Source organism: Periplaneta americana, chromosome 9 (genome assembly GCF_040183065.1).
Source record: "Periplaneta americana isolate PAMFEO1 chromosome 9, P.americana_PAMFEO1_priV1, whole genome shotgun sequence".
Classification (NCBI taxonomy): domain Eukaryota; kingdom Metazoa; phylum Arthropoda; class Insecta; order Blattodea; family Blattidae; genus Periplaneta; species Periplaneta americana.
In genome coordinates this window covers 144,909,868-144,937,151 of record NC_091125.1, presented here as the reverse complement: position 1 = coordinate 144,937,151, position 27,284 = coordinate 144,909,868, and the positions used below count along the sequence as shown (strand labels likewise).

General features: G+C 38.9%; 1 protein-coding gene across 1 annotated transcript in view; it reads right to left on the bottom strand.

The window, feature by feature from the left end:
- The window catches only part of LOC138705618 (rhomboid-related protein 3-like), a 498,578-nt gene extending 471,621 nt beyond the window's left edge, over window positions 1–26,957 (bottom strand). Inside the window, exon 1 of the mRNA XM_069834219.1 lies at window positions 26,891–26,957. The gene's annotated coding sequence lies outside the window, so the exon portion shown is untranslated. The remainder of the gene's footprint in view (window positions 1–26,890) is intronic.
- Between the last annotated feature and the right edge of the window lie 327 nt (window positions 26,958–27,284).

Sequence of the window (27,284 nt, the reverse complement as noted above, 5' to 3'; positions counted from 1 at the left end):
CCTAGCCTGCTTTAGATGTTCCAAAACTTTCCTCCTTTCATCACTTACGGAAACATAAATTTGTAGCATTTAAGTAATGAACCTTGAAAGTTAATATAAATGCTATTCATTTCAATACAAAATGAACAAAACGAGTGATGTCCTTAATTTAACAATATATAAATAAATAATCAATATACGAGAGATAGTTTGGAAGTAAATCTCGAAAAGATAAAGTATATGAAGATGTCTCATGAGCAGAATATTGTACGAAACGGAAATATACAAATTGGAAATTTATCTTTTGAAAAGGTGGAAAAATTCAAATATCTTGGAGCAACAGTAACAAATATAAATGATACTCAGGAGGAAATTAAACGCAGAATAAGTATGCCATAAGTAAGTAACCAATATATAGTTCGTAATAATGAACTTACCCGAAAATCTGTCTAGTCCATAATTCTTAATATGGACTTTGTTTAAATGTGGTTTAATATTGAAATGACGAGTATAAATAAATTGGATGGGACACAGTAAACAAACAATTCTTTCTTATTCTTCAACAACAAAATAATGATATTCCCATTTCCTTTGGAAGTAGTATTGCTTCACGGGTTTAGATTTTGCCATGTTTCAGTTCTCTTCAAACTGCAGTACGCGTATTGTGTACCTGCCGCCGCTAGAATGAATGTTGATACAGCCGAGCGCACACTGGTAGAAAAGGTGAGTGGGGTAGAAAGGGGGTAAAAAGGCAGTCCCTCTGAGGAGCTACAATTCTGCAGGTCTGTTCTAGGCGATTTGATATGTCGTAAAGATGGCAGTTATTCTAATAAATATTCTATAAAGGAGTTGTCGGCGGTTTATTTTTATGAAAAAAAAACTTTCTTCATAATATCTTCAGTTAAGGTTTCGATCTTATATGAATAGTGCATTTGAATATGGAAAGCGAAAGAATTTTTCCATTCTTTCTTTCTGCTTACGACTTTAATATTCATTATAATTGTAGTCAGAACTTTTTTAGTATTCTGACCATAAATTTAACTTGCAGAGATACGCAGGTGAAAGATCAACTAGTCACACACCGTACTGCCTAAATGTAAACAGATTTACATATACAATATAAACACAGAATGTTTATGAAGTGGTTTTCAGAATTTCAGTGACTGACATATCGTGTGTAAACAGAAGGACGGATTGTTCGGCGCTATTGTTTACTGAGATAACTAAATTATACCTGGCAGCTATATCCTCTACCTCCAAGCCATTTGCCATCACGTGGAAATGTGTAAAAGCAAATTAATAAACACAAACAAAAATTACGAACTACTCCAAATAAATGGTTTGTCTTGTATGTTATGGCAGAAATATAATATATCTATTTATTTTCTACTTCGTTGCCGTAGTTCAGTTGTTAGGCGCATTTGCACATTCTTTCGATACTGCTCTCGGCGATGATTCGTTACACACTTGGCTAGATACCTGCTTGGTCTTCTTGACGCAGAACCAATTATTTCTCTCTCTCCTCATTAGGTAATTAGGCTAACTTGGGAACCGATTGTCGCACAAAAAATTCAACCACATCTTTCCCTTTGATCTCCTTGTATTTCATTTGTTCTCCTCGTCTCCCGCTTGTTCTCCTTTTCTTTCCCTTGCCATCCTTGTGTTCCACTTGTTTTACTCATATTCCTCTTGTCCTCATGGTTTCTCCACTGTCCTCCTTCAATTCGCCTTGTACTCCTTGTCTTCTCCTTTTCCTCTTGTATTCTTCCTGTTCTTCTTGCCTTCGACTTGTTCTCCTTGTTCTCTGTATTTACTCTCCTTGTCTTCTTTTCCTTGCCATCCCCTTGTTCTCCTTGCTTTCATCTTGTTCTCCTTGCCTCCGTCTTGTCCTTCTTGACTACGTCTTGTCCTCCCTGCTTTCGTCTTGTTCTCCTTGACTTCGTCTTGTCCTCCTTACCTTCGTCTTGTTTTCCTTGCTTCCGTCTTGTCCTGCTTGGCTACATTTGTCCTCCCTCCTTTCGTCTTGTTCTCCTTGACTTCGTCTTGCCCTCCTTACCATCGTCTTGTTCTCCTTGCCTTCGTCTTGTTCTCCTTGACTTCGCCTTGTCCTCCTTACCTTCGTCTTGTCCTCCTTGCCTTCGTCTTGTCCTCCTCGAGTTCGTGTTTTTCTCCTTGCTTTCGTCTTGTTGTCCTTGCCTTCGTCTTGTCCTCCTTGTCTTCGTCTTGTCCTCCTTGACTTCGTCTTGTCCTCCTTGCCCTCGTCTTGTTCTCCTTGCCTTCGACTTGTCCTCCTTGACTTCGTCTTGTTCTCCTTGCCTTCGTCTTGTTCTCCTTGCCTTCGTCTTGTCCTCCTTGCCTTCGTCTTGTCCTTCTTGCCTTCGTCATGTCCTTCTTGCCTTCGTCTTGTTCTCCTTGACTTCGTCTTGTTCTCTTTGCCTTCGTCTTGTCCTCCTTGTCTTCGTCTTGTCCTCCTTGCTTTCGTCTTGTCCTCCTCGCTTTCGTCTTGTCCTCCTTGCTTTCGTCTTGTTCTCCTTGCCTTCGTCTTGTCCTCCTTGTCTTCGTCTTGTGCTCCTTGCCCTCGTCTTGTCCTCCTTGCCCTCGTCTTGTCCTCCTTGCCCTCGATTTGTTCTCCTTGCCTTCGTCTTGTCCTCCTTGTTTTCGTCTTGTCCTCCTTGCCCTCGTCTTGTCCTCCTTGCCTTCGTCTTGTCCTCCTTGCTTTCGACTTGTCCTCCTTGCTTTCGTCTTGTTCTCCTTGCCTTCGTCTTGTTCTCCTTGTCTTCGTCTTGTCCTCCTTGCCCTCGTCTTGTCCTCCTTGCCCTCGTCTTGTCCTCCTTGCTTTCGTCTTGTCCTCCTTGCCTTCGTCTTGTCCTCCTTGTCTTCGTCTTGTCCTCCTTGTTTTCGTCTTGTCCTCCTTGCCCTCGTTTTGTCCTCCTTGCTTTCGTCTTGTCTTCCTTGCCCTCGTCTTGTCCTCCTTGTCTTCGTCTTGTCCTCCTTGTCTTCGTCTTGTTCTCCTTGTCTTCGTCTTGTTCTCCTTGTCCTCGTCTTGTCCTCCTTGCCCTCGTCTTGTCCTCCTTGCTTTCGTCTTGTTCTCCTTGTCTTCGTCTTGTCCTCCTTGCCCTCGTCTTGTCCTCCTTGCTTTCGTCTTGTCCTCCTTGCCCTCGTCTTGTTCTCCTTGTCTTCGTCTTGTTCTCCTTGTCTTCGTCTTGTTCTCCTTGTCTTCGTCTTGTCCTCCTTGTCTTCGTCTTGTCCTCCTTGCCCTCGTCTTGTCCTCCTTGCTTTCGTCTTGTCCTCCTTGCCCTCGTCTTGTTCTCCTTGTCTTCGTCTTGTTCTCCTTGTCTTCGTCTTGTCCTCCTTGTCTTCGTCTTGTCCTCCTTGTCTTCGTCTTGTCCTCCTTGCCATCGTCTTGTCCTCCTTGCCATCGTCTTGTCCTCCTTGTCTTCGTCTTGTTCTCCTTGTCTTCGTCTTGTCCTCCTTGTCTTCGTCTTGTCCTTCTTGCCCTCGTCTTGTCCTCCTTGCTTTCGTCTTGTTCTCCTTGCCCTCGTTTTGTCCTCCTTGTCTTCGTCTTGTCCTCCTTGCCCTCGTCTTGTCCTCCTTGTCTTCGTCTTGTCCTCCTTGCCCTCGGCTTGTCCTCCTTGTCTTCGTCTTGTCCTCCTTGTCTTCGTCTTGTCCTCCTTGTCTTCGTCTTGTCCTCCTTGCCCTCGTCTTGTCCTCCTTGTCTTCGTCTTGTTCTCCTTGTCTTCGTCTTGTCCTCCTTGCCTTCGTCTTGTCCTCCTTGCTTTCGTCTTGTTCTCCTTGCTTTCGTCTTGTCCTCCTTGTCTTCGTCTTGTCCTCCTTGTCTTCGTCTTGTCCTCCTTGCCCTCGTCTTGTCCTCCTTGCCTTCGTCTTGTCCTCCTTGCTTTCGACTTGTCCTCCTTGCCTTCGTCTTGTCCTCCTTGCCCTCGTCTTGTTCTCCTTGACTTCGTCTTGTTCTCCTTGCCTTCTTCTTGCCCTCTTTGCCTTCGTCTTGTCCTCCTTGCCTTCGTCTTGTTCACCTTGCCTTCGTCTTGTTCTCCTGGCTTTCGTCTTGTTGTCTTTGCCTTCTTCTTGCCCTCTTTGCCTTCGTCTTGTACTCCTTCCCTTCGTCTTGTCCTTATCTTCGCCTTCTCCTCCGTGCCTTCGCATGTACTCCTTGTCTCCGTCTCGTTTTATTTTTAATTGGTTAATTTACGACGCTTTATCAACTGCTGTGGTTATCTAACGTCTGAATGAGATGAAGGTGATAATGCCAGCGAAGTGAGTCCGGGATCCAGCACCGAAAGTTACCCAGCATTTGCTCTTAATGGATTGAGGGAAAACACAGTTGCCGACCAGGCAATTTGTCCCAACCAATATTTGAACCCGTTCGTCTTGTTCTCCTTATCTTCTACTTATTCTCCTTGTCTCACCTTTGTCATCCTTGTATTCCAATTGTACTCTTCGTGTTCCTCTTGTTATCCTTGTATTTCCTCGTTACCCTGGTATTCCCCTAGTCCTTTTATTCCATTACTTGCCTTTGTATTCTTCTAATTGTCCTTGTAATCCCCTAGTTGTCATTGCATTCATCTACATGTCCTTGTATTCCCCTAGCTTTTCTTGTATTGTCCCATGTCAGTAGATTTTTTAAGGTAAAGTAAAGGCTGTGAAACAGCTGGCAAACTCTACGAGTGTGTCCCTCAGTCAACCCCGTACTTGTCCGTTGAGGTATGTAACACCTCTGATAGATAAGTTAATTCAAAACAGTGCGATAAGAAACGAAATATACTGTCGATTTTTTATTAGTAATTAATAATTTACTCAGAAATATAAAAGGATTTAAAATTTTCGCTCCCACTCTCTCCATATTCTTTTTAAATTCCATATCTATGATTAAACTTTTCATTCAATTCTCCCTCTACTGCATAGAATGAGTGTAAGGGAACGAAGTTATATCCTTGGCTCAGTTTTTATAACTCTTAGTTTGTTCCCTTCGCCAGAACGTCATCATCTGAAGTGAACAAAGCGGATTTGGGGCAGCTATCTCGTGTAATTTCGTTTCAACCTAGAAAGAGCTCATTCAGTTGAAGGTCTCTTATTAAAAGAGACCTACTTTCATCCCCCTCCCCCAAAGTCCTGTGAGATTTGTAGTAGATGAAATGGCTATGGGCAGGTAAACTTCGCAAAAATCCCCTTCGACTCAGAATTACATGAGTCAACAACAACCCTTCAACAAAGAAACCAGAATTCTATATCTATACTAAGGATTATATATGAATTCATGTCGACAAATCCAGGTGAGAGTTTGATTTTCTCTAAGTACGATGGTTCGTCATGTCGATTGCATTTCTTTCTCCGTTGCCGTCTTGCTGTCATATTCTTTATTTGTGTCAGTCAGAAAGGCATTAGATTGTACAAGACAATAAGGTGATAAGAAAGGAAAAAAAAAGCTGTCGATTACAATATTAATATGCGTTACAAGAGCGGTATGTTGAAGTTTTCATGTTCGAGGAAAAGTTTGAAAAAGCGAAACGTAGTTGAGCTTTTTTAATTTCCGAGAATTGAAAGAAAACATACCGCTCGTGTATCGTACATTATTTTGTGCGAAGATCGTTTATTACATACCTGAAAGAGGAATTTCTAATTAGTTGCAATGAAATCTCCATCTTGGTTTCTGTTCAATGACGACAAATTTGCAAAACAAAAATATCTATCTTCAACACTGTTGCTTTAAAATGTTTTCTGTGTTTACTATACTCCAGCAGGCCGTGATATACGTCTGTCTTTTTTTCCCGCCAGTCTATGATGAGTCTGGAATTTTGTTGATTTTTTCACGGCTTCCTTAATGTTACTTGCATCACGAATGCAGTAACTTTAGTGGAGTTGTGGAGTTTACTTAATTTTTGCAAATTTTTAAAAACAATAATTAACAGTGCAATTTAGGTGAAATTGCAGTGGCAAGTTTCCAATTTTTAATTATTGCTATACTGAACGTCTCTAAAAATAATATGTTAAAAGCCTAAAGCAGTAAAATCAATATGTCACTTAAGCGATAACAAGAGGGAAATTGTTATGTGTGTTAGGTTGGGAATACTGAATGTGGAATTTTAGACTTTCCGCGGATTGGTTTTGTGCGGAAACCAAGCAAATACGCACGATCTCGCACAAAATATTTTACCGTTAATGGCACTGGGTAGTTATAGAACTGCTTCGAGTGCTCAGAATGTAGACATTTTTAAGTCTCTGTATTTTTCGAACTACCGGTACTACAGATAAATGAAATTTTGCGACAATATAAAGCTAACTAAGAAATATTTAATGCATATAGTAGGAAATAATTTCTTTACAGGCTTTATTTTTTAGTTTTTTTCATTAGCTGTACACTAATTTTTTGTCGTTTGCATGCTCTTATTCAGTTACAATTTTCGCAGAAACTGTTTTACCCATTACTGTCAAATTATTACATGTTGTAGTAAACAATATTTCTGGCAATTTCCCACCACAAATTTGTTCAATATGACATATATTGGTTAAAACAAAGAATTTTGTAATGATGTGTTCAGAAAATGTTAACCTTTTGCAATAAAAAATAATTTTAAAACAAAAACCTAAAAGACACGGATTCATAATTTTTGCTGGAAATTGTAGTATTTGTCATTAAAAATGTAGAGTAAAAATTTCATTAAGATTTCTCAAACAGTGTCTGAGAAAAGTGTACCTGAATAGTAAAAAAAGAATTAGTGCACAGCCAATGAAAAAAATCTAAAAAAAGTAACTTGTAAAAAAATTATTTCCAACTAGGCCTATATGCATTAAAATCTTCTTAGCTAGTTTTATATTGTGGTAAAATTCCATATAATTATCTGTAGTAGTTCGAAAAATACAGACGCTTAAAAATGCTTATATTTTGAGCACTCGAAACAGTCCTGTAACTACCCAGTGCCGTTAATGCGGTTCTCATTGTAAAGAGTTGCAATTTTGCATGCACATTATAAGTGGTGTGCCCTATATACTACACTTTTTTCAGATCACTTTTTCATGACATACTGCGTGTTCAGTTCAAAATGTGTCATGGCTCTCTGTATGCCGTCATGTGGCTAACCGATGAGCCTAGAGAATTCATTCTTCCTTAATTTCCGCAGAGGCGTATTACCTATGTGCCAGAGAAGTTGCCTAGCATGTACGGCGTTCATTCTGAAGAGTACTTACCGATATGTACGGTAACGCCGGTAGTGGCAGGAATGTGAACTGTTTGGAAACACGTACTGAGGTGAGTTTTTTTCTTACTATCGGAATATGGGAAGAGGGTTAAGACGATTACTTACGTACAGTATTTGTTGACATTAACTTCGATGGTCAACATGCACACGGAGCATTTGATTTGTGTTGTAGAATCTTGCCGTACGCAACCGATGATAACAAATACCCTGCGTACGACTTGCCCGCGCAAAACACAGTTCGAAAGAGGTTATGGTAGCACACAGACCGTACAGACCGCCATTTGTTTCCACGACGTTCAAGTTATACCGTACATATTCTCAAGTTCAGATTGAACATCTTGATTAATAGGCAACTTCTCTGACATAAAAGCTGAAACTCGCTTCAAATCGCTGACTCACAATAGCGACGTCATGAGACACTTTGAAATGAACACCCAGTAGAGTACTTTTGTGACTATTACATTTTTAATACACTTAATAATTCAAATACATTTTCTTCAAAATAACTCTCAACGATTTGGTTCTTCCACTGCAAGAATTTCATACATCCATCGACGCGATTTCCAAGAATCTCCAGACTCTTCATCAAGATGATAATACGTTATTAGTGAAGATCAACGACCTAGAGTTACAATAACGGAAGAATACCCTAATTATCTTTGTCCTAGAAGAATAAAGAAGATAAAATAAATCAGAAACTTAAATTATATATTCCGACTGTGCAAAAAAAATCCGTTTGAACATCGACGGAAATCATATTGAAGATGCATATAGGAGTGGTAGAGGGGAAACAAGGCCGGTGATGGTAAAATGTGTAAGTGTCGCTACAAAATAATTAATTTTAAACAATAGGAAGGGTCTAAGAGGGTCCAAAATTTGGCTGGAAAATGATTTTAGCGTGGAAACAGGGAAGAAAAGAAAGCTACTTATTCCTTATTTGAAAGAAACCAGGAAAAGAGAACAGCCTGCAGTGTTAGCGTTCGACAAACTGATAATTGGAAGGAGTTACGTAATAACAGACCAACCGACAATTTAAAAAAAAAAAGAGAGGGAGATATTTGCACAAATCTGTTTATGGCAGGCTAATTTAACTTGGAAAAAATCAAGAATGCGATATCTGAATTTTGCTGCTATTTATAAGTAAAAATAGGTTAGCTTTTTTGATATTATTTGTGCTATTTTTTGTAATAGTATGAATGTTAAATCTAATACTTACTTACTTACAATTTTATTGTTTTTGTGACCTATATTATGTTCCTAAAATAACGTTTTTACAGACTAGGAATCCGAGGTTTAATTATAAATTATGGCTGCAGCTTTCTGCGCACCTGCAGTCTAAATACCAACCAAACTTATAGTGATTATTTTCATATCTCCAAGTACAAGCTGCCATGAACTTTTTGATGGGTCACACTCCTTAACCACAGACTGTGAACCGTTGCTCAGCGAAAGGGAAGGGAAGGGACATACGAGGCTATTGTGGGGGATGTTGAAGGTTAGAGGGGGGATTTAGGGCACTCTCTAGGGCTACATAGAGGTTCACGGCACTTGCTCCTCTGGGACAATTTTCTTTAAATATGCTTGCCGAGAATTTGTCTTCCGACGAAAAAAAAAATTCTTGCAGCTTGTAAGGACGAATCTGGCCGCTTCTAGAGAAGCGCTGAGCACTAAGAACAAATCTTCAGTCTTGTCAACAGAGAAAAATTTCAATTTGTAATAATATTATATATATATATATATATTTATATTTATATATATATATATATATATCATTTTCCTTACTTCAATCTCCCTTATACTTTCTAACGTATTTCGTTTATTCATTTACTATTCACTAATCACTATTCACACCTATCTACCTTGCCTCCCGTTTCAGTTACCTGTCATCATATCATAATCTCTTCACACGCACGCAAAATAGCTGCATACTAGCCATACCAACACATAAGACATCATCGTATTCATCATCATACACAATCTCGCTCTTGCGCTTGTGGAATACTCTACCCAGTGGCATCAGAGACTGTCGGAATTTAGTAGCGTTCAAAAGCAAGCTTATTAAGCATTTTCTTACCTCGTAGAGTAGGTTTAATTTTTACTTAATCAATAAAAGAAATACGATGAAAGAGTAATGGAACGGAGAAAAATTCTCTCCGGAGGAATCCGGTGTGGCTTAGTGGATAAAGCGTCAGTACGTAGAGCTGAAAACCCGGGTTCAAATCCCGGCGCCGGAGAGAATTTTTCTCCGTTCCATTACTCTTTCATCGTATGATGATGCAGAATATCTGCATGGAAATATCAGATGTACTTCGGTACATTATAATAATATAAATAAAAGAAATGCTTCTCTCTTCTTAACTTTTACAATCAATTGTCTAGCTTTTATTAATCAGTTAATCTTTTAGTACTTTGATTTTTATTGTATTTGTAAATTTAATATTAATTGAAGAGTCCACTGCAAGAATGATAGATGTCACCTTCTTGTCGAAAATGAACCAAGGCTGTCAATGCATAGCTTAAGACATATAGAATATATATAGAGAGTTATATGGCATTAACATTGATAGTCATTGTCCAGTAACCATCGGAAAATCACAGTTAAGCTTTGAGCGCTAAGCATTTCAAACTATCAATTGCTTCTCCTGCAAAATGTATTCCAAATGACATCCATCATTCTTGCAGTGGACTCTTCAATTGTAATTATAATTGTAATTGTATTCTTAATATTGTAGTTGTAATCCCTTGGTAGAGGGAAGAGAAAGCCTGATGGCCTTATATCTACCAGGTTAAATAAATAAATAATGTTGTGGGATTTAATCCATTAATCTGTTCGATTAATCGCCAGTTTCTGTTGTAATATTAATCGATCAAAAATATTTAATCGAATAATCGAGTCGATTAAAATTAACCGGTTGTACTTGTTATTAATAATTATTTTGTTCATGCAAACTCAGACTAAAAATTCCGACAATATTCGTCTCTCAGTAATTACTTACTTCGAAGCACAATAGTACTGTTATTTTGTAAGGTAACAGGGAGCAAATCTTTGCACAATTGTGCCGTTATTTTTTAAGGTAACAGGGAGCAAATCTTTGCACAATAGTGCTGTTATTTTTAAGGTAACAGGGAGCAAATCTTTGCACAATAGTACCGTTATTTTGTAAGGTAACAGGGAGCAAATCTTTGCACAATAGTGCCATTATTTTTTAAGGTAACAGGGAGCAAATCTTTGCACAATAGTATCGTTATTTTGTAAGGTAACAGGGAGCAAATCTTTGCACAATATTACCGTTATTTTGTAAGGTAACAGGGAGCAAATCTTTGCACAATAGTACCGTTATTGTTTAAGGTAACAGGGAGCAAATCTTTGCACAATAGTATCGTTATTTTGTAAGGTAACAGGGAGCAAATCTTTGCACAACAGTACCGTTATTTTGTAAGGTAACAGGGAGCAAATCTTTGCACAATAGTGCCGTTATTTTTTAAGGTAACAGGGAGCAAATCTTTGTACAATAGTATCGTTATTTTGTAAGGTAACAGGGAGCAAATCTTTGCATAAACACTTCAGAAAAAAAGATGGAGATATGAGAACGATGACCTAGTCTACTCCTATTGAAAGTTGAAACAGAATCCTTTCGTTCCTTTCTTCCTCAATTTTCTATTTTCTTTGAATCATTTCCTTCGTCCTTTCTTTATCTCCATCTTTGTTTAACTATCTTTTCCTTTTCTCTTTACGTTCATCCGCATCATATTTCCTTATGTTTTTTTTTTTTTTTTACTTTTTGCTATTCTCTTCACTTCTGCTCGTTTATCCTCACCTTCTTATTGTTCTTATGTTTAATCCGTTTATTCTTTGTGAATTTTATGTTCCATTCTCTTCTTCTATTTCTAGTATTTCCTTTCTTTTTATTTCATCCTCCTTTCACTATTTCTTTATATTACCTGGTACAAGTGCATGCAGCTTTTTTTTCTAACTGTGAAGACTTTTTCACATGTGTGTGTGTCCAATGCCTACTCACTTCACTTGTGTGATTAGGTTTCCGCATACTGCAGATAGATGACAGGACTGTGACTCACTTTCAAGTTGCACACCACTTCGGCGGGCCACCCTATGCATGATGTGTATCTATGTCGTGTACTAGGGTGAGTGTATGTGTAAATGTAGTGTAGGGAATAGGTGAGGATGATGATGGTGAGGAAGGGAGAAGGGGACACCCGGTGCCGGCACGTAGCCTACTCCTGCCGAATAGCACCAAGGAGGCCGCCAGACTTAACGTCCTCGTCCGACGGACGAATCGCTAACATAATTATGCCTTCTCTTCATATGCACTGCGGAGAGATTTGGGATTTAATCCAGACATTTTGGTGCACAATTTAGTGATTAGAACTTGTGCACCGTCATCTCTCCTAATCCCCATTTCAGTTTGGTTGATAGGCCTTTCCCCTCTACTCACACTCTCTACCAACAGTGAAGGAGAAGGTGCTACTGTCCATTTCACAAACATTCGACTAATTGACTTTCAACATAGTCACAAAAGTTATTATTTAAAATTTGTACCAGTAATCTATATTTTGGAAATCTACACTAAGCGTTTGTATTTCAATTTTGTTGCTCTTCAAATCAACTGGCACATTAAAAAGCTACTGACAGCAGAAGATAATGTTTTCTTCACCGCTAGTTGCTACTCTAAACATAGAGAATTGGACAGTCTGCAGTGTGTCGCTCCCCCCCCCCCCCGACTTCATAATATAAACTAAAATTCCTTAATTTAATTAATTATTAGTTGAAAATATTGTAAGAACGGCACTAAAATATACCCAAACATGTAACTGTCAAACATCTGTGTGGCTGTATGCTATATTTGCTTATGTAAATTATAGCTTATATGTGTATAGCTTGGGGGGTGTAGGTATAAGAGGTAACAGCTACCATCTCTGTCGCTAACGGACTCACGGCAAGTAGAAGGGGAAATGAATGTCTTCGCATCCTCTCAACTTGTATGAAATGTCGTTTAGTCCCGAGGTAGAAATTTTACATGACAATTTCTGACCCTACCGAAAATCGAATCTGGAGGCAGACGTGCTACCACAGACCTAACTCGGTTGATTTTTTCATACAGGGACATCATTTTATTTTTACTAACATTTATAATATTAACCTGGCTATACTTTTGGATTAAGGATTGAGAACCGGAAGTAACGTTTTCTACCCCCTTCCACGACTGGAGTTCGATGATACTAGCATAAAATAGAAACAAATCACTTTACTAGGTATAGAAGGGAGGAAAAGTAGTCCATCCATTTACTAAACTAGGAAATATCGCGATTTTGAGTTTGATAATTTTCATTAGGTTTTTGTTTAATCAAAAAACAGTACGGTATTAACAATGAGTGTTTTTACTCCCGAACTGAGTTATCCATGCGAACGTATTCATTATGCAGTGTATATTATACTGTCTACACCTAATTAGCGTACAATATAGATAATGAAGTTAAATTGAAAAATAATCATAATACGGATATTTAAACACATTTTTGAAAATGGTGGCCATTCATTTCGATGCAGGCTTCAGTTCTTTCGTGCATATTATCGCACTATAGACTATTGCATCTAATTCCAATTGCCAGTTTCGTCCTTCGTACTAGTAATTCATTTTGAAATAATTCTGTACCTACTGTATAAAAGAATACCTTACGTACTGTAAATTCAATCTTCACTTCTGCCCGACTCGCACAGATAAAATTACTCAGACATGCTATCTACTGTCCGTCCAAGTGGTTATGTCGCAGGAACGTAGAAAGAGGGGAAATCACGTGACAGTTACTTAACGAGGCCCATTTATTTAAGTTATTTTGAACAGTTGTATAATATTACGTAAACGTCCAATTCCTAACAGAAATTGATGTTTTCAGAAAAGAGCTAAGACAGCCTAGCCCACAGTGGGACGAGCAGAAGCAGGTGGGGGAAAACGGGATGCGACGTAGGCAAACGGACGACAGTATCTGTGCGAAAATATGATTCAATATCGAAAGCTCTTTCGTCACTGGAAAACGCGAACATATTTCTGGAACGTACTATACTCACTAATTCAGTGCTGTTTACTATATGCGGTCTTGGTTCTGTGTGGAGGAGAGCTGGAATTTCATTAGTAGAAGGGGTGGGAGTGAAGTGCATTCAAAAACTCAGGTACAATAAAAATTGAAGTAAAAATAAAATGATGTCCCTGTATATCTAAAGCATAATTCGTTATCATAATTTTTATGCAAACATTACTGTAAATACGTCATAATCTCTAACTAAATGAGAGCTTTTAAAGCAGTGACCGGCATGTTCCGTGCTCTGTGACGTCATACGACGTAGCCGCCCTGCTCTTTGCTCGGCAATCTCTGCATACTGAGCACAGCGTGGAGAGAAGGTTCATCTGAACAGTGGTGGTGCGGGTCTATGCACTGACAGAGCGCGAACCATTCGTCTGAGGTAGTATGGGAACAGCACAATTACAATACATTTGTACGAAAACAAAACTGTACAACCGTGATAAATCAATGTAACAAAATATCTTGGTTTGTAATCAAATTTAATGTACTTACAATAATATGAAACTCATAATACAGCCACTTGCAGAAGCGTTTGCATATATAAATGAAATTCCGGAACTGCTATAATCATACAAACGTATAAATAAATACTTTAAGCAGTACTGCAACACTTTATCTACTCGGAAACTTGAAAACAGTATTTTTTAACACACATTTTTCTATATAATATACAGATTAAACTATATAGGCCCTATCTTGGTGAGTAGTAATGCAAAGTATATTTCAACTTTTGAAACACACCATCACTTTGTGTCACTACCGTGCCCAAGCTAAACGCTTTGTCGAGATTTTTTTCCTCTTTTCTCGCGTACTAATTTTGCAATATTTGGAGTCATAGCCTGGCTAACACACAAGCGAAGAATATGTTTCAAGTTCAGATCAGACAGGTGGTTTCTATGTTGTGGTTTGCAGATCTTCATACAAGAAAAGAACTGTTCACATACATACGTAGATCCGAATATGCTCAACATCCTAGCAGCAAATCTATGCAATCGAGGGAATCTTGCCTGGGTAAATCTACTATAAAATGTAGATAGATCCTTTTGTTTTCAACAGTCCCGTTCTACTGCTGCACTGACGCCACTGCGCTGGTATGTGCTAACACTAATACGACTCAACTGCTCGCTCTCCCAAGCTCTTGCGATCTGACTGGCTCTTACGTCACAACTGCAGCATCTGCCGGCCACTGTTTTAAAGTCTAAACTAAACGTAAGTTATAGCGATATAGCAGAAGCATGAAAGCCAGCCGGAATTCTACGTACATTCATCGCGAATATGCATTATTAAGAAACAAGATGAAATTTACCTGGAATTGTGTCACTTCTCTCGGCTGTAAGAGCGGCCATTGAGGCGGGAAGCGAAGAGAGTCAAGAATGCTACAGAGTCTCGTCAATCAGTCGTTAGATGGAGCTACTGAAGCTACTACGACCTTTCACTTGAACAGCTAAATAAATGGATTGGTTCCAAAGGCAGTGGAGAGTTCACACAGTACGGATATGTCGCAGTCTTTAAACAAAGGCAAACCAGCCAAAACACCATGAAAACTGTTGTGCGAGGTGGGTGGAACCGAATTAGCGACGCTCGACTCGACGTGACAGCTCGACTGTCTTCTGTCACGTTATTCATTATGGCGGCTCACTTCTGCTTCTGGTTCTTGTCGTCTCCGTCTGTCTGTCTTCCTTTGCTTATTTCAAGAGCTTGTATTAGCTTCTGTGTTTATGTATCACATTTCGGGATCCAATGCATTTGATAACAGTTTCCTTTAAGTGAACGACTCAAGTTTTCATCATCTGTTAACGTTAAATTACTCTTGTTTTATCATTCTTGTGTGTCGTTTCTACAGAGTGTTGCAAAAAACTTTCACCACTTTGAGAGGTGGTTAACTATTCATCAAAATGCAATACTTTACAAAACTCATGGCCGGTTTTTCCAAATATTGTTAGAAAATTTAACGACTGTTAAACTCTAAACAGTTTGAAAGAGTAATGGAACGGAGAAAAATTCTCTCCGGCGCCGGGATTTGAACCCGGGTTTTCAGCTCTACGTGCTGACGCTTTATCCACTAAGCCACACCGGATTCCACCCCGGCGTCGGAAGAATCGTCTCGTTTTAAGTTCCAACTCTTGGGTTCCCTCTAGTGGCCGCCCTCTGCACTACGTCATAGATATCTATGAACCTAGGACCGAAGTCCACACATGTGCTGAGGTGCACTCGTAATGAGTGACTAGTTGGCCGGGATCCGACGGAATGAGCGCCGTCTTAAATCACGAATCCGGTGTGGCTTAGTGGATAAAGCGTCAGCACGTAGAGCTGGAAACCCGGGTTCAAATCCCGGCGCCGGAGAGAATTTTTCTCCGTTCCATTACTCTTTCAACGTATGATGACGCAGAATATCTGCATGGAAATATCATAAGTACTTCGCTACATTATAATAATATATCTAAACAGTTTGTTAATTAATAAAATTATATGTTTTCAACACCAGTTTGGTTTAACAGATTGTTAACAGTTTGTTAATTTTAAATGTAGGATTTCGGGCAGTTAACTCGTTTAACAGTTAGTTACATATGGCCGATGTCTCCACAGCTGTTCGAACAGAAGTTGCGAAATTAATATTTTGTGTCTCTCTCTGTAGGGAATGTTTAGCATATCACTGGTAATATAACATTTAAAAAATACTTTGGACTGTTTAAATACATTAGTGTTATTTTATTTCTTTCGTATTTCGTATCCATATTAGCGATGAGGAAATATAACCTTACTTTGTAATTATTTTTCAGCACGTCACCTACAACATTCATTTGTCAACTGTTTATTTATGGAGCGTGGCTTACTATAACAGGTTGTCATTTTATGCAAGTTTCATGAATCACTCTATAATATAGAATTTAAAGATTAATTTTAGCCAATAAAAATTGTCTTACATGTGTAGAATCATTACCAACTGCTGTTGAGTAGTTAAAATAGTGCTAACAGACGTTATAATTAAGTGTTGGTTATCTTAAACAAAATTATCTTGAACAAATTGAAAATACATTAACAAAACGTTAAAAATAAACACACTGTTAATTTAACATTCATTAAGCAAAATTAAACATTACTTGGACAAACTGGCCATTACACTTTTAATTCATCTATTACGTCACTTGTTAATTCTGCTTATAAAGCACTTCAATTTGTTATAAGAAATTCGAAACCGTTTAGTAATCCTGCAGTCCTGATTCTACTGTACAAAGTTTAGTTAGAAATAAATTAGACATACATACACTTACATACTTACGAATGGCTTTTAAGGAACCCGGAGGTTCATTACCGCCTTCACATAAGTCCGCCTACTGTGCAAGATTAATCCAGTCTCTATCACCATATCCCACCTTCCTCTAATCCATTTTAATATTATCTTCCCATCTACGTCTCGGCCTCCCCAAAGGTTTATTTCCCTCTGACCTCCCAACCAACACTCTATAAGCATTTCTGGATTCGCCCATACGTGCCACATGCCTTTCCCATCTCAAACGTCTGGATTTAATGTTCCTAATTATGTCAGGTGAAGACTACAATGCGTGCAGTTCTGCGTTGTGTAACTTTCTCCATTCTCCTGTAACTTCATCCCTCTTAGACACAAATTTTTCCTAAGAACATTTTTCTGAAACACCCTTAATCCCTGTTCCTCTCTCAAAGTGAGAGTCCAAGTTTCACAACCATACAGAACAACCGGTAATATAATTGTTTTATAAATTCTAACTTTCAGATTTTTTAACAGCAGATTAGAAGACAAAAGCTGCTGAACCGAATAATAACAGGCATTTCCCATATTATTCTGCGTTTAATTTCCTGTTGCTCCAAGATATTTGAATTTATCCACCTCTTCGAAGGATAAATCTCCAATTTTTGTACAGTATTTCGATTTCATATAATATTCTGGTAACGAGACATAATCATATACTTTGTCTTTTCGGGATTTACTTCCAAACCTATCGCTAGGCATACATACACTAGTTGTTAAAAATTTAAGTCAAGGCTGTTGCTGTAGAATCTTTAGCGTATTATACATACGTATAATTTAAACATATATCAAGAGTTTTCAAACTTTGTGAGAACAACGTCTCCATTCACAAGTCTCATTTTCTTTACGACGCCCAGAAACCTGTATAAGAAAAAGCTGAAATTCGATTTGGTGATATACTTTTTAAAAAACTAGTATTTTGCATTAGTAGTTTGTATTCTTTTAAATTTAAGGAGACAACATTAAACAAGAACTGAAAATTTCCATGTTGCACTTCATTATACATTATACTCGTAGATTTTAGTTTCTCCATATAGCCGCGACGTCCCAGATAAATACCCGTGACGTACCAAGGCGTCGCGACGCAGAATTTGAAAATCCCTGATAGCTATTTTGTCACTACTGCATTAATGAAGGTTGGTTGAGTGGAAGAGAAGGACTTATGACCTTAACTCTGCCAGCAAAAATAAGATATTCTATATTCTACGTAATACAGTTCGCACTTCAGCAGAACATCCGAGCAAGGAATGCGAGTTTTTCCCCTTCTCTTGCAACCAACTCCCCAACATGGAACCGGCCGGCCAATGACTAAGCCTTGTTTGACCCAGCCGGCCAATGACACCATCCCCATCCACCTGCCATTTCAGAGGAGCTGAGTTACAAGTTGAACCTCTCCTCTCACCCCGCAAGAACCATACCCTCATTGCAGGTATACTCTCGTGAAATTTGGACAGTATAGTTCCGTTCATTGATTAATTCATACCTATATTACGTATACAGTCAAGAAAGGAAAATAAATTTCAGAGGCAAGTTGAATAGGGAGAGGAGAATGACAAGGATGCCCTTTACCAGCTACCCTGTTCAACATCTACTTGGAGTATTTGGTGAACAACTGTTTTCAAAACATGAGAGGGGTAATAGTAGGGGGGAAAATAAAATGCATAAGATTTGCTGTTGATATGGCGCTGTTAACAGAAGAAGAGATGATACTAAGAGATATGCTTACTTACTTACAAATGGCTTTTAAGGAACCCGAAGATTCATTGCCGCCCTCACATAAGCCCATACCATTCCGAGGCTTATTGTAGGGATTCGTAACAAGCTGTTTTTTTTACGGTGATGGCTTGTCAGCCTTTCGCCCAACCCCCAAGCTGGAGGGATATGCTACTGAAGCTAAATGATAGCTGTGAACAATATGGGTTGAAAATAAATAGAAACAAGACGAAGACTATGGTTACCGGAAGAAAACAAAGAAGGTAAAAGTGCGAATTCCAAGTGCGGCAGTGGAACAAGTAAACAGCTTCAGGGTGTACTACAAGCAGTAACATGAGCTGCTGCTGCCAGGAATTCAAAAGGAGGACAACAATGGCAAAGGAAGCTTTTAAAAGAAAGAGGAGCATCTTCTGCGGACCTCTGGAAAAAGAATTAAGGAAGAGACTAGTGAAATGCTTTGTGTGGAGTGTGGCATTGCATGGAGCAGAAACATGGACATTATGACGAAGTGAAGAGAAACGACTAGAAGCATTTGAAATGTGGATATAGAGAAGAATGGAGCGTGTGAAATGGACAGACATAATAAGAAATTAAGCTGTGTTTGAAAGAGTGGAGGAAGAAATAATGATGCTGAAACTGATCAGGAAGAGAAAAAGGAATTGGTTGGGTCACTGGATGAGAAGAGACTGCCTACTAAAGGATGCACTGGAAGGGATGGTAAACGGGAGAAAAGTTTAGGGTGGAAGATATCAGATGATACACGGCATTAAGATACATCGTTCGTATGCGGAAACTGAGAGGAATGCAGAATGTGGGAAAGATTTGAGAATGTTGAGTTTGCAGTGAAAGACCTGCCATTGGGCAGAAAACTATGAATGAATGTATGAATCAATGAACTCGTTTATACTGTAATTTAGTTAATTGTAATTTTATTTATTAGTTACTTATTCTTATCTTTCTCATCTACACCAGACATCGCTAATGCTCGTACCAAGCCGAGAGCATTCCCATTCATCCCACGTAGCTGCCTTCTTCCCTTCGCATCAGCACACTGACGGAAGCTAAGTAACCACGACGCAGTTCAATAAAACAAGACACGAGACGGTCAGAGCTCGACAATTGAAGCAATGTCCATTCCTATGCGAGTCACGGGGTTTACGATCTGACCCACTTCTCGAAACAAGCGGAATTTGGGGGGCGATTTAAGATTCGACGACCCTGATCAATACACGTGAAGACTGATTTACAGCATCGGTACGCTCACGCTCGGATCGGGGTCAGGTCTAGTATTCATCAGCTATTCTTCGCCCGTAGTTACACGCACGTTTTCATTCGATTAGGTCCACCGCTCTCAGTATATAAAAAAGAAGAAACTCTGATATCACGTATAAAGTGGCAGGTCTATAGTGCCCGTTTCTTGACCGTCGAGATACAGTGCAGCTATTTCCAGAGCTAAAATTTAAGAAGGTATATCGATTCGACCAATGCTGATCTCCTGGGAAATGCGCTGTTGTGGTTTTGCCGGTAGGAAAGCGACGGAGAAGAAAGACTGCTAACACAGTGCGAATCTTGCGTACAGACTGAACAAAAGGAGTCACAAACACTTCCAAATAATTTGCTAGGTTTAATGGATAAATAGGGAACAGTACAACAAAAATAAGCCTAATGAGTAGGGACGACACTTTGTCCCAGTTCGCCACGTGGTTCACTGGTCCTGGTGTATATTGCGTGTTCAGTTCAAAGTGTGTCATAGCTCGCTGTATGCCGTCATGTGGCTAGCCGATGAGCCTAGAGAATTCAATCTTCCTACACTCCCGCAAAGGCGTATTACCTATGTGCCAGAGAAGCTGCCTAGCAAGTACGGCGTTCATTCTGAAGAGTACGTACCGATACGTACGGTAACGCCGGTAGTGGCAGGAATGTGAACTGTTTGGAAACACGTACTGAGGTGAGCTTCTTTCTGAGGCTTCGGAGTAGGGGGTTCTGTGTGCGGGCGACTGCTTACTTATAGAGCGTACTGTTCAAACACCCCCCAGCAAGACTTGGGCGAGTCCATGTAAGTGGATGCCAATTCGTCTGTCGCGCAGGTGCTACCAGTTTGTGATCGGGCTCTACCCAGTTTCGAGCAAGCCATCTCCCTCGTCCTTACGCCAGTCCCCTCCCTGCGTCGCCAGCCGGCGCGCGGCGATCGGGGAATGCTATGGAATGATGACGAAATGGAGAAATGTTGACGGAATGATGTAGATTCCTAATATGGGGAAAAACGGGAGAACCCCGAGAAAAGCCACAACCGCGACCTTGTCCGCCGCAAGTGTCGCTATAAATTTTTCAATGAAAAATCCCAGACCTCACTGGGACTCGAGCCCTAGCCGCCTGCATGAGAGCGGTATGGCATAGTTGCGCCCCGCGGTCAATTGGGAGGCCTAGGCATGGCACAGTTGCTCCCCGAAGAAATCAGGTAGCAGAATGAACATGGCATAGTTGGCCCCGAAGAAATCAGGTAGCAGAAGGGACATGGCATAGTTGGCCCCGAAGAAATCAGGTAGCAGAAGGGACATGGCATAGTTGGCCCCGAAGAAATCAGGTAGCAGAAGGGACATGGCATAGTTGGCCCCGAAGAAATCAGGTAGCAGAAGGGACATGGCATAGTTGGCCCCGAGGAAATCAGGTAGCAAAAGGGACATGGCATAGTTGGCCCCGAGGAAATCAGGTAGCAGAAGGGACATGGCATAGTTGGCCCCGAGGAAATCAGGTAGCAGAAGGGACATGGCATAGTTGGCCCCGAGGAAATCAGGTAGCAGAAGGAACATGGCATAGTTGGCCCCGAAGAAATCAGGTAGCAGAAGGGACATGGCATAGTTGGCCCCGAAGAAATCAGGTAGCAGAAGGGACATGGCATAATTGGCCCCGAAGAAATCAGGTAGCAGAAGGAACATGGCATAGTTGGCCCTGAAGAAATCAGGTAGCAGAAGGGACATGGCATAGTTGGCCCCGAAGAAATCAGGTAGCAGAAGGGACATGGCATAGTTGCGCCCAGAAGAAATCAGGTAGCAGAAGGGACATGGCATAGTTGTGCCCAGAAGAAATCAGGTAACAGAAGGAACATGGCATAGTTGCGCCAGGAAGAAATCAGGTAGCAGAAGGGACATGGCATAGTTGCGCCCAGAAGAAATCAGGTAGCAGAAGGAACATGGCATAGTTGCGCCCAGAAGAAATCAGGTAGCAGAAGGGACATGGCATAGTTGCGCCCAGAAGAAATCAGGTAGCAGAATGGACATGGCATAGTTGCGCCCCGAAGAAATCAGGTAGCAGAAGGGACATGGCATAGTTGCGCCCAGAAGAAATCTGGTAACATAATGGACATGGCATAGTTGCGCCCCGATTGGCATAGTATACACAAAAGTGAATTTCATAAAATAAATAAATTACTTAAAAATATTATAGTGGTATCGGTGTACAAACAAAAAATGCAGTTCATTTATTGTGTGATAGACAACAAAGTGTTGATCATAACCACGCGGCGGACTTACACATTGATAGACAAAGTGTATCGGACAGTGTTAAAAGAAAAGCTACGGAAGACATTTCTGAGAGACCCGTGAAACTCGTTTGAATATGTCAGTTAATAAAGTACTGCCAACTTCATGGTGTTCGTTTTTACGGTAGGCTATCGATAATCACTGCATAAACAGTAGAAAAGCAGTTAATAAATTACTAACAACTATGCCGTGCCTCTTTTCTCTACCTGATGGGAACGGGGCGCAACTATGCCCACAAAACAGCGACCCTTTTTATATAGTGACCGTGGGGCGCAGTCATACCCTGCCCCATGAGAGGCCGGAGGTCAGAATGAGGTTAGTTCTCCGTCGATTTTTCTGAGAGTTTATCTAACGACGATGTACCGAGAAGCAGTTAGCCAGTAAATTCAAATGGTTATGTGAAATATCGTATGAAACTACAACCCATTCCACATTGGTAGGGTTATCCCGAAGTACACACTTCGTTCCCAGTTCCGGATGGATGTAAAATCAAATGTAGACAAGAATATGAAATATTTTAAAATACGATTTAGACATGGATGTTTGTAATTTTAATAACAGACAACCACATATTTAGGTATTAGTGCTACGCCCATGGGTCAGAAGAAATTTTGTGCCCCCCCCCCACCAACTAACTTAAGCAAATCTTAGATATTTAGGATGCTATGCATAGACATTTCGCTAGCCCGCGCTACGAGCGTGCTAAACTAGCCCCGGCTATCGAGTGATTACTTGTACAGGATTCATATCATATCATACCGCTAACACTGGTTTATTAATACGAAAAAGTTACTTCGCTGATCATCCACCGGAAGCCCGCGCTAAAAACGTCTATGAATAAAGGCCCTTAGCAGTCAGACTGCAAGAAAAGTGGCATGTAACAACATTTTAACACATGCTATTTACTAAAGCAGGCATCTGCGAAGTACAAAAATATCGCAAGCGAAATATATCACAGTATAGGAAGGTTGTCCTTAACTAAGTGCTATGCTCGTTGCAATATGTTCAGAATTCAGTATAGATAGACTACCCGGTGAATATCACTGTTTTGAAGGTCATAACTAGAAAACCAAGCATTTCCGGACACATGTTGTAGTGAACTTTTTGTACTGTCTACATATGGGGAGTACAGATCTGAAATTATGTCCTATATTTTGAAACAACCTGTATATGGATATTAACAGAGGAGTCTAACATAATTTAAACGTGGATGTACTGCACATATTAATGTTGAAATAAATACAGATATTATCAGAAAAGTCTAGAATAATTTAAACCTGCTTGTATAAATGTTTCATTACGTAGATAGAGACATCAACAGAGATGTCGGGCTGAATTTAAACTTGGATGTATGAATGTAGATATAATTATACATATCATCAAAGATGTCAAACCTAAATTAAAATTGCAAACCAAGATTTCAGGTATAACTCCCTGTAAAGTTGATTTGAATAATTTCGAGGGAAAAATTGTTCCGGAGCCGGGTATCGAACCCGGGACCTTTGGTTTAACGTACCAACGCTCTACCACTGAGCTACTCGGGAACTCTAACCAACACCGATCCAATTTTTCCCTGTATATCCACAGACCTCAAAGTGGGCTGACAACCGTCAAGCAACCAACTTCTAGTGCACACTAACTCCGTGTGACTTAAATTGTGGTTTTCTGTTAACGAACAGTGACGTGTATTATGCAAACCAAGATTTCAGGTATAACTCCCTGTAAAGTTGATTTGAATAATTTCGAGGGAAAAATTGTTCCGGAGCCGGGTATCGAACCCGGGACCTTTGGTTTAACGTACCAACGCTCTACCACTGAGCTACTCGGGAACTCTAACCGATACCGAGCGTTGATACGTTAAACCAAAGGTCCCGGGTTCGATACCCGGCTCCGGAACAATTTTTCCCTCGAAATTATTCAAATCAACTTTAAAGCGAGTTATACCTGAAATCTTGGTTTGGCATAATACACGTCACTGTTCGTTAACAGAAAACCACAATTTAAGTCACACGGAGTTAGTGTGCACTGGAAGTTGGTTGCTTGACGGTTGTCAGCCCACTTTGAGGTCTGTGGATATAGAGGGAAAAATTGGATCGGTGTCGGTTAGAGTTCCCGAGTAGCTCAGTGGTAGAGCGTTGGTACGTTAAACCAAAGGTCCCGGGTTCGATACCCGGCTCCGGAACAATTTTTCCCTCGAAATTATTCTAAATTAAAATTCAATTTACAAAATATGTAGAAATGTTTAATAATATGTATCATCAAAGAAGAACGTGATTTAAACCTGGATGAACAAATCTTTGGTTCCATGTATTATTTTTCATTCTAGCCCGTTTTTATGAAATATGAATACCATGACTTTATATAGTCGTTCAGACTTCAAATCCTCGCTGCTGAAAATCTGCAACAAAATATATGTCACATTTTGCCTTGGAGCCACAAAAATATCGAAACAGATAAAGATATTATCAACAGTAATCTCACTAGAGGTTTTGATTTATCTAGAGAAAATCAAAACTGGAGTGGGATTTAATTGACTGTTACACGATTAAAAGAAAGTATATAAAGATTAGAAGTAATGAAGTACTCCAATACAATAAAATATTAATTGAGTTACGAAAATAAAAAACTGTCTTCAAATTTGTACCATCTCAACATTATAAATATTACGCTAATAGATGGCAGTAGTGTGTTATGAATAGCTGTTTTCTTATCAGCTGTGCCAACTATGGAATCTTCATTGAACTCTGTGGACGGTTACTGGTCAAGAAGGCTTTGTTGATTCAGTTTTATTTTTATTAAAACAGTTGCATTCCACTTCAATTATTCCGATCCCAGTAATCAACGTCACTTGACAGATGATTTTCAATAAATCTTAGTATTAAACAATCTCTGATACGTGACTATTCATAATATCATATAGCAGAAGCTATAACATAACGTAAATAATATAAACGAGTGTTAGAAAAGTTTTAATTAGGGATGATGAAATAAACAAGAAACATATTAACGATGATGAAATAAAAAATAAACAAGAATAATTTTAAAAGAAACAATTATTGAAAGTAGATACAATTTTCAAATTTGAATGTTTTAGTGGTTGGTGGTTCAGTTGATGTTATATTGGACGTGTGCGTAAAAGAAGTGAACTCGGTGATGTACATGGTGTATCCCTCAACTTATTCAGGATTTCCGCATGGTGCTCTTCATTTATTTGTAAATAGGGTTTCAGAGAAGATGCGTAGCTATGACCAGTGATCTTTATTAATTCTTGTTCTTGAATGCCAATGTGAGTCATATTTGAAAGTGCTGTGCATCGACTGGAGTGGTTTGTAATTTTCTGTTTTCTGACGTCCAGATCAGTGCAGTTTGAAATGTTGGCAAACAAAGAAACAAATGCTAGGGTAGTGATAAAATTAAACAAATGCTAGGGACGCGATAAAATTGTGCGATAAGCAGCCATGATTGGTTGAAAGAAGTCCTTTCGTACCGTTTTATTGGTCAAAAGTAGTGTGACGTAGTAAAAGTGTAATAGTCAGAGATGTCAAACATAATTTAAACGTGGATATGTAAATATTTAATTAGATATAGATAAAAACAGCTATGTCAAACATTAATTTAAATTTGTGTATATAAAAAGTTCAAAATTTTTAATATGATACGTGATACGTGATACGTGATACGTGATACGTGATACGTGATACGTGATACGTGATACGTGATACGTGATATGATATGATATGATATGATATGATATGATATATGATATGATATGATATGATATGATATGATATGATATGATATGATATGATATGATATGATATATGATATGATATGATATGATATGATATGATATGATATGATATGATATGATATGATATGATATGATATGATATGATATGATATGATATGATATGATATGATATGATATGATATGATATGATATGATATGATATGATATGATATGATATGATATGATATGATACGATACGATACGATATGATATGATATGATATGATATGATATGATATGATACGAGAGGATACGATACGATACGATACGATACGAGATATGATACGATACGATACGATACGATACGATACGATACGATACGATACGATACGATACGATACGATACGATACGATACGATACGATACGATACGATACGATACGATACGATACGATACGATACGATACGATACGATACGATACGATACGATACGATACGATACGATACGATACGATACGATACGATACGATACGATACGATACGATACGATACGATACGATACGATATGATATGATATGATATGATATGATATGATACGATATGATATATGATATGATATGATATGATATGATATATATTTCGTCACAGCACTTCTTTACATGTAATCGTGTACCTCACATTTCTGTATCCGGTGCCACCATTAACATATTATTACAATAACACATTATTTGCAGTACACGTCTACATAAATACTCTCAATTACACTATGTACATTTTTTGTTATTTGGTCAAAACTCCCCTTCAGTAATTCTCCTACATTTCATTCGCTATTCTCTATTTGTTCCTTAATCCTAATATATCTAATATTCTATACTACTTTCACACCACCTTTATCCACTAACTACTATTCACTAAACTCTCAATTTCAAATTATCTCTATAAATTATCATATTGCTCAGCACCCATACATTTAATTATTTGTCCTATTTGTTCTTTGACCTTTTCTACTATCTTTCTCTTGTATTCATTTACTGTTCCAACGTTCAAATGTTAGTACTAATTTTATGCTGTCACTTGTTCACTTCTCTTAACCCTTTCTCAAAATTTTTAATACAGTATATATAATTTTAAAATACGGATTACGTTGTAAATGTTGAAACTATATAGATGTCATCAGAGATGTCAGACGTATAATTTCAATCTGGATACACAAACCTAGGTTAACGTGAATAGATTCTCGTCCCATTAAATGGAATAAAATGTGCAATTAAATACATAGAACAAAAATTATTAAATATGTGTATAAAATTAATAATCTCGTTGTTGGTAACTTACAGAATCCATCCGCCTTGTAGACTTTTTAGACTGCGGAGTACGCGATGTAGAGATCACCAGCTGAAAAGAAAACAAAGCACATTAGCGTCTGCCCTCGTATCAACTCAACCTCGAAATTGCGCCTTGCTACTGCACTTCTCTGCATTATTCTTTTTCTTATCATAACTTTACTTTTACTTGTCACTTCTTCCGTTAGCTAAGTTCTGAAAGTCATTACAGAGTTACAGAGAAACAGAAAAATCATAATCATGCGAGAAGATGCTCTTACGTAGCTTTACCACAGTCTAGTATACACAGTCACGAAGCTCAATATGTTGTAAATATGCATCCATAGATAGTTGCTAACCACTAGGATCGCTAATATCGCCTCATTACAGACAATGCGAAATAGTAC